This window comes from Aphis gossypii, chromosome 3 (genome assembly GCF_020184175.1).
Source record: "Aphis gossypii isolate Hap1 chromosome 3, ASM2018417v2, whole genome shotgun sequence".
NCBI classification, from domain to species: domain Eukaryota; kingdom Metazoa; phylum Arthropoda; class Insecta; order Hemiptera; family Aphididae; genus Aphis; species Aphis gossypii.
Window position 1 is genome coordinate 42,202,841 of NC_065532.1, and position 15,838 is coordinate 42,218,678.

Consider the following 15,838-nt stretch of genomic DNA (forward strand, 5'->3'; position numbering starts at 1 on the left):
TTTGAGATTAAATCGGGGGAGTGGATCAAGGCGAAACATCCGCAAATTCTTCGACTATCTATGTACGTCTAGTATGTTATTCGATACGTTCCGAAATATTTTAATTTTTACCCCTCGGCTATTATGGTGCTCCCACTATATCACGTTAATTGGCAAGTTCGATAATATTGTTGTTGTAGTTTCTTCAAATATTATACACCGACATCGTGTGTAATATAGGTACATCGCGTACATGTAAATCAATATTCACGAGAAAAAGCTAATGGGTATACGTGTACACGTATATGCATATGTTATAATATAATGATACTGCAGTATAGTGCACTATAGTGTTCTATATGTTATAGGTAGTGTAGTATATATCTATCACCTATGTGTGTATAAAAGATGCCCACGAGCATACTTGTCCGGAATTCAAGACGAATCGTTGCGGATGTTCATTTTCTAGGACCGAATATTACATGTTAATTATAAACTATTACGACTAAAAAAAAAAAAAAAACTGCACATATATAACACGGCGTTAAACTAAAACAAAATATATTATCGATCGGTTATAGATTACTAAATTCGTAATGCCTAAATCGACAACTTACGCGGTAAACGTAGTATACCTTTAAACGTATAAATAATGAAATAAAATTGAGTTGATGACTCAAATATTGCGCGTACGCGGGTACTCTGAATTTAAATTTGATTATTGCACTACAGGAAACCAGCCCAATAACAATAATGTGCATATCTTTTGTCAGCCGTTTATAATATAATGTCTAAGAATGATTATATAATAATTATATTTTGCTAAAACCCGACAGATAGACATATTGTACATGGTCGCTGTTAAATAATCGAATAATATATTGCGCCGTTTGGGCTGAAATAATTTCAGATATATTACGTAGTACCTATATAGCTCTCTCCTTTTAATAATTAGACTTTTAAGTCTTGCTCGCTGCAGCTGCAGTGCAGGATAAAATACGATTACAATTTTCGTTTGGTCTCGATAATCGAATTTTGTTTTAGTCGATTTGATGCGATCCGCGATTATAGAACGTGACGCGTATACCTCGAAATCGTACCTACGTCAAAACGTTGAATCTTTCGACCTATATATATAGATAATGGACGTGGCAGACGATGCACGACTAGCTTCGTCAGTCATATAGTACGATGAACAGGTGTAATTGGTTTTGATCGCTTCGTATGTATATACTATTCTTAATTGGGTGGAATATTTTACATGTCTCTGTGTATAAAATATTTAAACACACATTTACCTATACGGTACTGTATTAGTATTAAAATTTGTATCGCACTGGTAGATTATTAACGTCTGTACGTCTGCAGTCGCTGCTGCAGCTCCGGTCCGACTGTATATATAGTGTACAATCTATACGACGTTTTTATAGACACGACAATATATCTCCATTACGGATATAATAATAATAACTGTCAAAAAATTGATTATTTTGCGAGAAAAAAGTGAATCTTCTCCTCGTACGCATTGGCGTGATGCGTGCAATTACGCTTATATTGCAATTCATCTTCGTGTATAGTTATTATACTATATACAACTGATGTCTGTATAGTAGTATCACCATTCATAAAATAACGCCAATGATGGTCTAAATATTGTGTTAAAAAATATGCAATTATCATGATTTTTATTTTTCGTTCATATTATATTTACGAACCGTCACTCAGCAGCCACAGTGCTGCACCAAACCGTTGAATTTGTAAAAAATTATTCACACGCGATAGAATAATATAATATTATACTGCATAAAATTAATAAAAAAAACACACACACACAACGATATTCCGTCATCGAGCTAATGTGCGATACACGTTTTCTACAATTATTTCCTAGTCACAAGTCGTCACCGAACACATGTTTTAAAAATATTTTATTTATTTCAGAATATGGCAAATTTAGATTTAAGCCTTAAGGTGAATAATATTATGTAGTATTGTACAATATTTGTTTTAACAATGTTTAGTCGCATTTTAAAACAATAATTTAAAGTTTAATTGTTTCATATTCATGTACAGTCACCCACATATTTGAATATACTTATTAAAATAATTTATAACGCAGTGCGATGTAATTATATATACTGCAATATACGAATAACCAAATTTTGGCACATTATTAGGAAATAATCATGTTAATAATATTTCGAAAAAATCTTATTCACGTTTCATCGTCGACGTGAATCCGTATTTATTTCGACCGCGTCGTGTTTATACATATTATTATTATTATATCGTATTAGTCAACTGCAATAGAATCGGTTTGGACGCGCCGACACGGCGGCGGTCTCTTCCACAAAGAACGTATTTTTTACTCTTTGTATGTATACGCTGCAGCGCAGTCCTTGTCCTTACGGGCGTTGTGTCTGTGCAAGTCTTCTCCGACAAATGCATGTGCATCGGTGCAATTCACGCTGCGCACGCGAGTGAATGGATAATTCTACGGATAATGCAAGGAAAAAATAACGAAATTATTCCGAAACGAGGCAATTTATAAATACCAATTTATACAAGTAATAATATAATCGTTCCGCCGAAGGCCGAGACGGAGGAATTCGCATATACGATATTTCACCTATATTTAAACCACGGCGCGGCTGTATGGTTGTGCGTCAGCAGTCGATAACGACCGCGTCGTCGTCGTCGTCGTCGTCGTCCGTGAATTTTCAATAATGATCGAAAACAAGTACCTATATTATATTTATTGTGCAACACTGCAGGTATATAATATGGTTTCGCGAACTCGTCCTATATAACATTATATAGGAATGACATGCAACGATAACTGCACCGGTGCACTGAATTTCCTGCATTATGCACATGTTCGTATAGGTATACCTACCTGCAAAAACTGACATTCGAAAAATAATCTGCACTTAAACATAATATATATACATCCACTCACCGGGTCAATAACCATCATCGCTCGGATGGTATTGTATAATATGCTTATAAACGTGAGCGTGTATATTATAATATATCGGTATTCATATACATTTTTTTATACGGAAACTTCATCTTGTGTAGAGTACATTATTGCACATCGGTTCGAGTAATGTTTGTGCACAACTCTTAGGTTAAAACTTTTTTCGATACGCGTGTATACGTATATACATATTATATGTACTTATAAGTTGTAGGTATGCGCATATGTATAGCTATATTATATATAGGTTAGACGAGTTGGACATCGGCTCTCGGTGATTTACAGATTTAAAGTGGCGGCGTAGAGTGGGATCGCATATATACGGATTCCATCAACCCACGGCGTCGAAATTAAATTCTCAAATATATATAATATATATTATTATATCATTAACTTAATGTATGGACGTGGTTATTTACTTTTTTTTCTCTCGATAAAGTATACCCAATATACGTGTACGCGCATATAATATACATTATGTGCATACGACGCAAGTATAATATAATATAAATTTGATCGGACGTGGTTTCTAATTTTCTGGAAAAACGATTTTATAATCACGTGAAACGTCGTGGATATTTTATTATGTTTAATACGCGCGTGTGTGTATAATATTATATTATGGTCGCTGTACGATGAGGTACGTGGGCATGATGCATTATTTTCTGTGTGTGTGCGCTGCATAGCAGGTCGCGATTGTGTGCGATTTCGTACCTATATGTATAATATTTTTCATATATACCTAATTGACTATAATGTCAAATCGATTACTATCAATATTGAGGATAACGTGTTTGTTAATAATAAAAAAAATAATAATAATATTAAAAAATAGTAGTAATAAAGAGCTAGCTGCCACAGCCTTGCAGGAAACTAGCTTTTTTTCCAATAGAATTAAATAGCTCTATGCGTGCGCTGTATAGACATAGAACACCGCAATGATGTATATAGCTTTTAAACTGACATTTAATTTGAACACTTATAGGTTTACATGCGCGTATACTGTTATACATACATATACCATATGTCTAATGTGCAATATAGTCAATACATATTTAACGCATCGCGTTATTACCTATATTTTATTATAGTTTCTCCTTGTCTATTATCCACAAAACAAAGTTCTAGTTATATTAATATTATATGTACTTATCTTATAAAATACCGTTTAAGTAGTTTTCGTATAAAATGCAATATTTTATAGTTAATAAATTTAAATTTAAAAATAGTCATATTATGATTTTTTTTTTTTTATATCGTTTCATCTTGCGATTAATTATAATACTATTCATCTCATTTGTCATGTTATATTAATAAACTGCATGTTATTATTTATAGTGATAAAAGCGTATATTTTTTCATATAATAGGTTAAAAAATATTTATAATACAATTTATAAGTAGGTAAGTGGGTATGATAATGTCCAAGTGTCTAACAACAATATTATGTATTTATTCAATCAACGTACTAAAATTAAATTCATGTTTAAACATTTTATAAACAATTTTATTTACATTTTAAGTCCGAAGAAGAGATGGATGGACAGAATAGATAACGGAACGAAAGTACCTGCGGGATAGTGAAGAAGAGGTGAGGAGATAGAGCCTTATATAGAGGTGTAAGTTAAGGGCGTAAGACCTCGCTTGTGGTTAGGAGTAAAAACCGAAGAAAAACAAGACGAAAACACATTTATTATATAGAATTTGAGAATATTATTGTAAATAAATTGTCTACTGCCATGTAGTAAATTTATTATAATAAAATATCACGTCGGTTCTCACGTTTGTTTATAAATCGTACATATTTACACCGTTGACTTATGTTGTTTAAGCGAATAACATATTTTTTTGTTTTTGTGGTAGATACGTATATATATATATATAGGTATATTGTTATTATTAATTGGCACTACTTTATTTTGAACACGATGGTTTAACAGTGTTTTATAATAATTTAATACTTAATTGTTTTGCAAATGAATTATAATGCAATAGCTGCAATTAATATTCAATTTGTAATTGAAAGTAATTGAAAATTGGAATACGTAATTAGAATTTTCAATTTGAAAACTTTTGTGTACACTGTAATTGGATCGTGTGTTTAAGTATTTAGTACTATTTTTAATGTCATTGCAGATATTTTTTAATATTTACATGTAACCGTTTATAATGATATATCGATTGAACATTAGTATAAGCGCTATACTAAAAGTTATATAGTAATCTTATAGTTGGAGGGATCCACATAACAATAAAAAAAGTTTATTCGTTACCCGTTCGTTACATATATATATACTAAATGTATGTACGCATATAATATCTATTTTGTACGGTCGTTTTAAATAACCGATACGATTAAACGACCAGTGGTTTTTTAATAGTTCAATATCGTTGTAGTAAATTATTGTTTTTGCTATGAATACATTTATTTTTTTCACGCGTCTCGACATCTCTCCTATCCCTACTCATAATATTGTATACAGTTATAAGTCACAGATTATTAGAATTTCGTTTCGATTGTGTTTACCTATAACAATATTGTACGATGCGGTCCTTATCGAGTTCAGTAATATTGTTACTTTGGTTCGATATAGATTATTGTTATAGGCGCACACGCCGCGTAAAACTCGCTCAAACGATATAATACCATAATTTTACCTGCCTATATATATATATATATATATATAAATTACATAAAGTTACGCGATTTAAATAATAAAATATGGCGTCGTAACATATTAATACGAAATAATACGTTTAAACAAACCAACACTGCAATATTATACGATATTATAGCTGCACAGTTGTACACGTACCTACATCATTTTGAGAAGCACTCACAATAATAATTCCGCGCCGTGTCCGTATCGTAATACGTCTATCAACGCATTTGTCGATTTGCGGAAGTCCGTTTTAAGCAATAATACAAAATAATAAATAATATTATACATCATAGTCGTGAGTATAACAACGCGACTATTATTATAAGACGTATTCGCGGAGCGTTGCGACGGCGGCGGCAGTGGTGGCAGCGAATACAGTCACAGTATATACGAGGTCAGTAATAAAATATACAGGTCTGCCCAATTTTTTTACAATTAAATATATGCTTATCGTGAGTCAAAATGCAAATTCGACACACGAGAACCGGTCGACGGATAAAATTGCTCGTACACAATATTATTGTAATGACGTGCAATATTCGCGCACCACACGAATATAACAATAAACGTTTGTCACCTATACGTATGACATATATAACAATGTAAATATACCTATAAATGGGTATTTTAAGTTTTGGCCGTAACACGAACCAGTATACACCTTAAGTCAGGTTATGTGTGCTTCGCTTTTATATATATTGTGTACATATATAGTATAGGTAATATAAGGTATACGTATAAAACAATAAAATTTTTGCATGCATATATCAATGATATTTTCGCGAATTCACTCGCAATCGCAATATATAGTACGGATCTATCGCGATCTATCCCTCCCCCTCTGCCGTATCCCATACTCGCCCAACACTTCCCTTCCGCCGCTGCCGCCGCTTCAACACGTTGAGGTCGAATACATTAGGCTGATTTCGACATTGTTCAATTTATTTCCTGTTTGTTTTACGTACACCGGGTTCCTCGGGCCGAATTAATTTGTGTATATTAAAAAATAGGTCGTAATAAGGACTTTCGTGCGCTTTAAGTCCTAGAAACGTATACATACCTATACATACGTATATATATCCACGTCAAGTGTATATATACATATAGCGTTGCAGTGTTTTCGAAAAAAAAAAATTAACTAGCACTCGCTAACAGGGTCACGTAATATAATATGTATGCGTGTTCTGTATGATTGTGTGTGTGTGTGTGTGTAGAATGAAATATGTACTTTATGAAAAAAAAAAATGGTATAGGTTTTATGTTTTTTTTTTTTATTTTTCCATTTCGTTCGATTCCGTACACATCATAATACGGTCGTCGTCGAGACGGTTTAAAATTTAAATCCACGCGCTCGCATTAAATTTATATACGTAATACATCCGTACAGGTACGTCGACCATCGTCGCGCCGACAATATTATTATTACGAACGATTCGCCGTTATTAAATATTGTACTGCAGACTTTAACGTTATTGCCGATATTTTTTTACACACATAATATATGTATTGTGTTAAAAACACTCACGAACTGACTGATTCGTATAATGTACTAGCTGTACACATATAATGTTATAAATGTGTATATAACGTGAGCGGTGCCTTTACTTAATACCCATAATAATATTTATATGTACAGTAGAGCTACCTATTATTGGTAACGCGTTCCGCTCGCACGGCAGTCGAGATGAGCTGTTCGTTGAACTTTGACTGCTATTCTCGAAATAAAATTCAAATCTGATAACCACGACTCGATGACGCATATAAGTACCTATATATACGTACGCTATTAAGACTCGAACTCGATACGAACGAATTTTGGCCGACACGTTTTACGCATCTACCTATGTGTATTTAATATAATAATATAACGGGCACAGAGCTACAACTGCAGCGGTTTGTTTACTGCGTGATTAATTCTCAACAAATATAATAAAATTATACGCCGTGATACGTATATTATGTTTACACTTCAAAATATATCTATGATAGTAATCATTAATAATAATCATAATTTTTTTGTTTTCATGTCGTACACGTACACAAACAACGATTTGATAACGCAATTGCGGAAATAGAATTTGGTTAATTAATAATATGCGTATAAAGGTACCGAAATACAGCACTCATCGATAATATGATAGCTTAGGTAACTCAGTATAATATATTATAGCAGTAAATAATATTCCTTATAACACCGCACACTGCTCCCGACAATAATAATTATTCAATACCTATCGGCTGCAATGGATTTTAATTTTTAAGCAAAGACAAACCCGAAATATACGCGTATTTCCGGCGGAACGCCTTTTGTTCGCGCTTACGCGCATTTTAAACAAATGTTTTCTCGGAGAAGAAAAAATATTCGTTTTAGCCAATGTGACTCGAGGGTTTTGTAAAAACACATTTCGTTCGTGCTATGTTCCACGGGAAAAATAAAACGTTCGACACGAATATCCGCATTTATTTTTCAAATTTTGGCGTTGCTCGAGTGTTCGTGTACAGCAGCGTCAGCGATTTACTGTATATTATTATATATTAGTGTGTGTATTTATTTTATAGTGAGCGTCTAAATATTAATGAGTACTTACCTATTACCCAGGTACCTTCCTTCCTATCTACCTAGGTACCTAATTATCTACTGCAAAACCGCTGGCGCGCGAGCACACTGCAGCTGCCGCCGCGGTTAGATCACGCAAAGTGGGTTTCTTGAAACTATTATATTATATGTGTGTATAGAGTGACCTACTTGCCTCCTTCTTTGTCTAGGCTCGTGTAATACAAACAAATGCGTGTAAACGTATAAATAAATATATTTTAGCTATTTTATACTATGCATACAACGTATTCTATATAATATATATGTATTGTGAATATTATTACATAAATAAACGACGTTGGAATACTCGCCAATAAGTTATGCCCGCAAACGCCATAATATATAGATATATTATACTATTACGGGGGAACTCGCTGACCGTTTTGAATGAATGGTGGTATCAATCAATATATTATATACATAACGTCTGAATCTATACGTTGCATATTAAAAACCTACGTATTTATACCGTGAAAACCGAAAGTTTCGATTGCACCGCGTGATTATAATATGCATAATATTAATTAATTACGATTTACCGGTTCACCCGCGTCTCAGATGTACCGACGATGAGGTTTTTGTACAGACGTCGAGTCACGGCGCGACTTTAATGAGCTAATACGAAAAAGGGGGGGGGTCGTGCTAGAACTGTATATAGATCATAAAATATACTGTCGTAGACAAAAGTATCGATAAATAACAGTACAGTGAATAAGTAAATCGTACTATGAATAAGATATACGTTTTAATAATTATTCATTATTTAAAAATCGAAAAACAATATAATCTATGTATAATACGTATAGCGAATTGGTGGATAAAAAGAAGCTGTTGTTTTTAGACAAAAACGTTTTGAGGGGGGTCGACGTCCCCCTTATCTATGGGCACCGGTCCTCGCCCGGCGCAGATCATCGTGTCTATGGCGTAAACTGGGTGCGGTTGATAATCACGCCATTTACTAGGAATTGTTTTTTTTTCAATATAGGTTGGTATGTATAATACGTTTATATTGTATAAATTTTGGTTGAACGAAAAGTTATTTTTATTTTTGCACGTCCACAAAGCGAGGTCGTTGCACTCGCGTGATAATAAATTCATGCTAATTGACTCCTCTGCAAACACTGCCCGTGTGCGATTATATGTACTTTTTATTCGCTAGAAAGTACATTTGGCCGCACAAAATGTGCATAACTATATTTTTATATATTACCGCGATAATTCCAATTAAAAAGTATATATATATATATATATCGTGTCAAGAGAGATACGAAATCTAACGCCGTGTAATATTCTTAAATTAAATATTATATACACCTATGGCAATAAAAAGTACACAAACAACGGACGAATCAATTATTGAACACGTTTTCTAAAATATGCTCATTTCGCCATTATAGACCGAATCACTACGATAGCGCAGTGTCGAGCCGTCCGGGTGAACCATGTGTTGAATGTGCGCGGTCTATCTTCAATGTCGTATAGATCTAATATTCCTTTATTGGACATCAGTTTAGTTTATATAAAAAACTGCACTCTTTCACGCACACACGCACATAGAGTTACAAATATATATATAAATTATTTATACGCGTTCCGAGAGATAATAACGAAGCTTTCCGTGATTTACAGTTATATTATATTGTTTCGTAAGAAAACCAACGCGAATCGGTTTCTAAAAATGCGCATACGACTGCGAGACGTATACTGCAGTGATTTATACCTATATTTTTTACTTCGTCCCGGTGAAGTATTATATTTTATTCGTTTTTCTACCGACGAACCATGTAAAACGATTTAAACGTACGTATGTCAGCCACAACCCCGGTCGAATATGATATTATTATTACTATTAAACATCATGCATATCATCGTATATTTTATAATATTATAATATTATATATAGGCACGACGGTGTTATAATAATTTTAATAATTTTATAATAATATTATTTCACAATTTATATTTATTACACGATGCACACCGGAGAAGAAACCCCAGCAACGTAGGGAACTGCATGCCATAAATTACCGCGTTCTACAACAATGTGTTTTATACTACTTTTATAATAATAATAATGTATATAATATAATATACACGGTGTATCATGCAGGAGATATGACGACTTTACATTGGAATTGTATTTGAATATGTAAAATAATTGTCGTGATACACCCTGTACGTATAGTTGCAACCGAAACGTTTTAAATATTATATAGAATAATTTACTACATTACAATTATTATTATAAGTTAATTTTTGCTATTAATCGTAGATTTCTAAATACTTCCGACTGTCCTGGGGTTTAATTAATGCGCAATTTAATAGTGAAATAATATATTGTATGAGTATACAATATTTGTTATTTTTATCAATTCATAAAAAAACCTGAGCGATAAATCAACTAGCGCAACAAAGTCCTAGTACAATCTTTCGGTTAGACTTTTATTCGTCGAATATTATAATAGGTGTATAAAAATAGACAAATTCTGCTTCGTATTATTATAAGGGAATAATAATAAAAAATTCGAGTCGTCGTAAATCACGACCGGCACTTTTACGGCGGACAAATTGTAAGGTACCTACCGTCTTAGCTAACTATATTACCATTACCCACCTGTAACACTGCAAATAAATGGCGAACAATTGAAAACATATTGCGTCTATATAGATACCTATTATATAGTGTAATAAATGTACACATATTATAGATCGTGAAAAACATTTATATTGCGAATACTTTTAACTTAAACGGAACAACTATATACGCTTATTATATTATTTCAGCCAACTAAAACTCTTGTGTTTTTATGTTTTCTGAAGTACTTAAATTATGTATAATTTAAAAATGCATTAAGTAACACGGGGTTTTTTTTTTAATGCGAAACAGTTCTTAATATTTTCATTGCATGCTATATTTTTTCCAAAAATCTCGACCTATAATTAAAACTTTCTAATATTTAATTATTGAGGGAGATACCAATAGTTTTTTTTCTTATTTAAGCATTCAATGATTATATACTACTGCAAAATAAGTGAAATCAAATTGTTCTGCAGTGGTAGGAAACACAATAAAAAGAATTTTCAACAAAATTATGCTGCATGCTGCATACGGTATGCCGTCGAATCATCTATAAATATTATATTGGTTATTATAATATTTAGAGTAGAAAAAATGGTAACTCATAAACTAACCACAAACATTAATATTTAATATGGTAAATGTTTAATTTAAGTAAGACATAAGCAATTTTATTTTTTACATATTTTCTATGATGACATACTAATAAATTGTATGTTTTTCTTTTTTTGAAACGTGTACATCTTCTTTGTGTTTAATCACTTTTTAGTAAATCAACTTAAATTAACTGAAGTTTGTTATTGTAAAAATGTTTTATTTTGGATAATGTTCTACGGTAAAGTGTTTCAATCACTACATTCACAAATTGATCGACATAATGAGTGTTTCGAGTCACAATAATAATCACCGAGAGCGTTACGTACATAATATTATAAATGTATAATAGAAGGCAACGGTTGGAAAGTGGAAACTACATGAAAGTTACTCCTCCCTGTAGTAGTTACCACGGTTATCTAGATGACCGCCGTGATAGTTGCGTAACAATCAAATCAAAAGTCAAATCGGTATACCTATATTATCATCTATTCATCGACAATATTGAATGTTCCGTATGTTTAAATCGACTTAACGTTTGGATATTTTAACAAAGAGAAATGTATACTTATAATACTTACGCTTAAACAGAACTCGGACCACACAACAAACGCTATTATTATAAATTATAACACAGTATATAAGTATGATATTGTTTATTACATCCATCCGTCCGTGATTTGTCTTTAGTTTATACTTATAGATCGCATCGTGCCATGAAGTGCGTGATACCGATGTCTGTAAGTAATTATTAGTATTTAATAACAATATATAGGTAGTCGGGTAGATGCACAATAAATATCATCGATTTTAATATTACAATATCGATCTAATAAATAAAAACGATTTATCAGTAGTATAAGTGGTAGTGTGCATACTGAAGAGTGCGTTTTCTTCTGGTTTTTGATTTCCACGTACCCGAATGCTTGCAAAAAACACATATTAATAGTATAATAATATCATGGAAGTTGGCGGTCGTACGTCTTAAAATATATAATTTTTTGATTTAAATATTTATCAAATGTATGAGTAAAAATAAAAAATAACAACATGTAGATTTCTCAGGTGTGTATAATATGTATAATAATATATTATACACTACTCGTATACCTACCTATATATACGGGTTCAACGTTCAAACTTTTATACAACAATAACGTTTTGTGAAGAGCAGTGAATAAAATCGAACTTTCACCTCCTTTGGTAAACATAATAATAATATAGCCGTGTGTTTTGAACATTTGAATTTGTATACGGCTTTATGGTCGCGACACCGGTTTTTAGATTTAAATGAAAGCGGCGTGTAAAGTGTAGCGACAACAACAACGAAAAAAAAAAAAAAAATTTCGAGAAGTCAATCCGAGCGGCGGTGCGATGACATTTTTACCTTTAAAAAACCTGCTACATTATAATAATATACATAAGTTTGACGTATACTCGCGAATATATTATATACTTACCGGCGCGCCAACGCGTATATGTACGCGTATGCAGTGTTCGACGATCATCATAACGTTATACCTATAACCGAATGTGTGAGCAAACACGTTGTAACAGCTTTAGTATAGGTAAAAAAATTATGTAGATGCCGAGGTGCTCGTCGTATAATATTATATATTATGCTTTGAATCTAGGCGTATTGTAATAGTCGCGTGAAACGAAATCGGAAAAAAATAAACGACGGTTACCGTACAGTATTGAGTATATAATATCATGATACGAGAGTGCGAATGACCGCGGCCGCGTTCGCCGCGTACTCGTGTCGTTGTCGTCAAAATATCGCCGTTATTTATATCCGCGGCGAGACGCGGCAGTTTCTCCCGCCGAAAATATTATTATGATAACGATCTGTACGTAATCGTCGTGTGACCAATCGTACGGCGGAGTCCACCCGAAAACTTTTCTTTTTCGGCGTTGTCTCATATATAGTAAAACCGCATAGGTATACCTACAGTTTACCGACTACCACGCTCAGTGTGTCATTACCCCTCACCGCATCTGCAATTGACCATTACTGCTATAATGCTCACTACTCATTACCAGCATTGACTGACCATTGAATCGTGTCCAATTTATAATATAAATGTTTTTTTTTTAACTTTCACACCTCCCCTGAAATTTTATCACGTCTCCCTGGAGGGGCGCGCCCCCAGGTCGAGAAACGCTGATGTAATAGCGTATAATACTCGTAATAATAATCAAGCGATATCATAATTATCGAAATTTACTGTATACACACGTATATAAATGGTATATTACAACGACCTACTACACCCTACCGCACTACTTCTGCAGGGTTGTAGGATTAACACTGTATATGCGTATCTGGCATGCGCCTAGAGCTCTAGACTTTTTTATTTTAGTTATAAAAGTAACTTTTTTTTTAGGCATGACAAATAATAATGAAGAAAAGTTGTTTTTTTATGTCTAGCCTGTAATCTGATCACGCTATACGCAACTTTCTGATACTTTAGCATAAAAATATAACGTGAAAATAAATTGGAAACCATACGACATTTATTAAAATGTAAATCATTACTATGGGTATGGGTTTTATATGTGAATGATTTTATTATAATGACTTTAATAGATCGAAATTACGTAGGCATTTATACTTAAATTTATTGTTTTTGTTTAAATGTATAAACGTTTTTGAAAAGAATTGGGTTTTAGCTAAAATAACATAGAAAATGTTATTCCAAAAATATAATGATAATATATATAACAACGTTTTTATTCAAAACTAATGAAAGGTTTTATGATTTAATTTTGTAGACTTCATTATAGACGAGGACTATTTTTTACCAAGTCGTCGAACATCGTTGTAATAATGATATATCTCTATCTATATAATAGTATAGTCGATATATGCATGTAGTGTAAGTTATATACCTAACATAATAGTTCATTTTTATGGGATACAATTTTTTTCCGACTGTTTAGGAGAAATGAATATTATGCTAGGAGCTAAATAAGGGTTGTTATTTGGCTTGATCCCATCCCTATTACGCACCGCTGCGACGTCTGACTCTTCACATAATATAATAAATGTATATTATATAATGTACATCATAGAAACATTCAATTGAAAAGTTATAATTGCTGTAGGTATATTATATTATCCGTCTTTAGTTATTGCACCGGCACGACTTTGGGGAGGGTAGACTTATAATGTGCCGATTGTGTCGATCCTGCGGTTCCACACTTGACGACCGACGTCGAAACGGGTTCCACTGTAGCAAAAGTACGAAGTTGTAGTGTTATCTCATCGGCCAACCGTCCATACGCGTTTGAACGAAAAACGAACAGAAATATTTTATCGTTTTCCATTTTGGTCGATTTATAGGTAAATTTTGAATTATTATAAACAGCAGGTATTATGTTATATAATAACTCGGCACGAGAACTCCTGCACAAAAACCTATACAGACAATAACATTTGGTGCTAAATATACGACCCTGCATGTGTTATGACATATACATATATAATATATAAGAATATATGTACGTTAAAACGTGTACACCGTTACAGCTAGACGTTTTGTTATCTGTGTAGGCGGGTTTGTATATTATTATAATATTGTATTATTGTTGTTGTATTATTATAATTTTTTTTTTCGACAAACAACGAGAGATTTAACACGAAACGACCGCAATTAGCGAACGATATAACTGCCGTATATCTATTATATACATATAATATTCGCACAGCTGTCATTATGTTATTATAACATAGCATGTATATAATATAAGTTGTATTATATACCTATGGGTTTTGTGTACCCGAGTTAAATATTATCATTATCATCATTATTACGCGCGTGTTGAAGCCTTTGATTGCAGCTCCATCGTGTGCGCAAGCGGGTTTATAAACGCATATAATATATATTATATTGTGTTGTACGAATTTCTGAAAGGCGTGACACAACTGGTACTTATATTATGTATATGTTCAACAATAATAATAGTGGGTTTGTGAAAAAAATAAAAACGAAAAAAAATATACTTATATCCGGCTGCGTCGGTCCCATTCATTATTCATACGACGCGCTCTAAAGAAGTACCGCGCCATCACACTGCGTGTGTGACCGTTTTTTTTTATTAGCTCCAAACCTACTGACGTCTAGAAAAGTGACCGATCGGGTGTATAATACAATAATGATCATAAAAAGAAGTTATAATGATAATATACACTTCCATTTTTATATACGTTCCTCTGACAATTAATCCATTGTTTGTGTACTGCAGGACGATTTTTCTTAAGTTTTAACTGCAAAGACACATTTTATACACCGTGATTAACATTTTTGAAAATTACTTTTATCTTTGAGAAATTCAATTTATCGAAAAACTAATTTTATCATTCTCGTGTCGTAAGTTTTTACTTTTCAAATAACAGCGTACCTATATTTTTTATGTCATACTCCTAAAGAGAACATAGTTTTAAAA

The 15,838-nt window shown here is 32.7% G+C and overlaps 1 protein-coding gene across 1 annotated transcript in view; it reads left to right on the forward strand.

The window, feature by feature from the left end:
* The first annotated feature begins 5,650 nt into the window (after window positions 1-5,650).
* LOC114128046 (mushroom body large-type Kenyon cell-specific protein 1-like) overlaps window positions 5,651-15,838 on the forward strand; it is a 111,409-nt gene continuing 101,221 nt past the window's right edge. Inside the window, exon 1 of the mRNA XM_050202707.1 lies at window positions 5,651-6,015. The gene's annotated coding sequence lies outside the window, so the exon portion shown is untranslated. The remainder of the gene's footprint in view (window positions 6,016-15,838) is intronic.